Raw genomic sequence first — 1,923 nt, forward strand, 5'->3', positions numbered from 1 at the left:
ATGAAAAAAAAGGAAAACGATGTCTGTGGAATTATTTCCCTTCTCTCGCTCCGGCACTAAAATCCAGTGAAAGCATGTTTAGTTTATTTTTAGAGACTTAGACATTCCAGTGCTTTGCTAAAGTATTTTTTTCTTTTGTTTTGCTACAACCTCAAGTTTCGGTTAATGTAAGTTTGCGTGACTGACCAGCTTCAAACACATAACAACTCTTTTAGTGCAGGACTTGATGCAGGCCGTTACTGCACATCTGCGCTTAAACAATAGAAATACGATCCGTTTCAGTTTACGCTCATGCTACGCGCCAGGTGATTTCATCAGATTGTGGCTTTATTTACATTCATGCTGGTATCTGTGCAACTTTAATGACATTTTGTGTTTATGTGAGTATTTGCTGTTTTTGCTGATGTTGCACAGATGTTTCCCCATTGTGAGATGGGGAAATTTCCTTCACTGCTCTACAATAGAGCACAATTTCCATTTTTGCATAAATGTGCTCCATTTTTGTTCCTGAAATGTATTTACACACGGCTTTATTTTGCTAATCATCATAGGAATCAAATTGAATAATTTTCCTGGACATAATAGGACACTTTTTTTGTTGATGAACGAAACCATTTTCTGAGTACCGGGCAGATTCTTGGTATCTGCTCGGTACTCAGGGGTACCTGAGGAGCCAAAAGCAGTAAAGTGAATATCCTTTACTGCTCTAATATAGAGCAGTAAAGGATATTTCTGCTCTATTGTAGGATTTGCATGTGTGATTCTTTAAAAGCATGTGCATGCTGAACATTTTGTATTTGTATTATTATTTAAAACCAGATTGAAAATAAACTGGTAACGAAGCCATGAAGTTCAACATTTGGTCTGCTGAAAGTGCAAAAATAAATTTGGCAATGCAGCCAGTGCGACAGTATTCATCACTTTTGAATTCTTTTATCATAACCACAAACCTCAATGTATTATACTTGGTTTTTTATGATGGATATAAAGTACTGCATGATTAGGAAGTGCATGGAATTGGATGAATATATATATACATATATATATTTTTAATAAAAATCCAAAAAGTATGCCTTGCATTTTAAAATGCATTGAAGTTCTGCACATATGTAACTTTCCGATGGCTGTAAAGCAATAGAAACCTTGTTCGAGACACAACTGACATAAGTTGTATGTTGTTTGTTATCTGATGCTTTGTGCATCCGTTTCAGTTCTGATCCTACTTGTGTGGTGCTTTATGCCACCCTGGGCGACTGCCCATCAGGCCCATATCACAAACCACAACTTGCTGGGTCAAAATGCAGACCTAAAACCAATCGAGGATCAGTTTCAAGATAAGAAAACTGGCCTCTGTCTCTAGTCTAAGACTTATCTATTTTTTATCAAAGACAAATGGTCAAAGGTTTCAGTCTGTGAATGTGTAAAGCTGGGAGACTAAGGTGGAAGGTGACGAGTTAAAACTACACTGGTTTTATTCAGACTTAATGAGGTCAGGTCAGTAGGTCAGCTGGGGGAAAAAAAACGTTTTCAGTAGCTGTGCAGCTTGTTTCACTGCCCCTTCCTCTTTCAGTAGCTGTGCAGCTTGTTTCACTGCCCCTTCCTCTTTACGCGGGAATACTAAAATAATTTCCCCTCTTTGGGATGTGAAGGAGAGGAGAAAGTGTTCCTGCTCACGTTGCAGCTCAACGTGACTTGAGGTACTGGCGAGGAGCCAAAAATCAAACGTGATTCCAGGGCTACACGAGAATGTGTGTCACATTTGAGGAAAAAGGAGGGAAATGGCGGTGCATGCCAAAATATTTGACCTACTTTCAGCCGCTCAGAAAGAGAGAGAGAGAGAGAGAGAGAGAGAGAGAGAGAGAGAGAGAGGAGGAGAGAGAGAGGGGAGGAGAGAAAGCAGTGAGAGCTGCAGCTAAAACAAGA

The sequence above is a fragment of the Xiphophorus couchianus genome, chromosome 17 (assembly GCF_001444195.1).
Source record: "Xiphophorus couchianus chromosome 17, X_couchianus-1.0, whole genome shotgun sequence".
Lineage (NCBI taxonomy): Eukaryota > Metazoa > Chordata > Actinopteri > Cyprinodontiformes > Poeciliidae > Xiphophorus > Xiphophorus couchianus.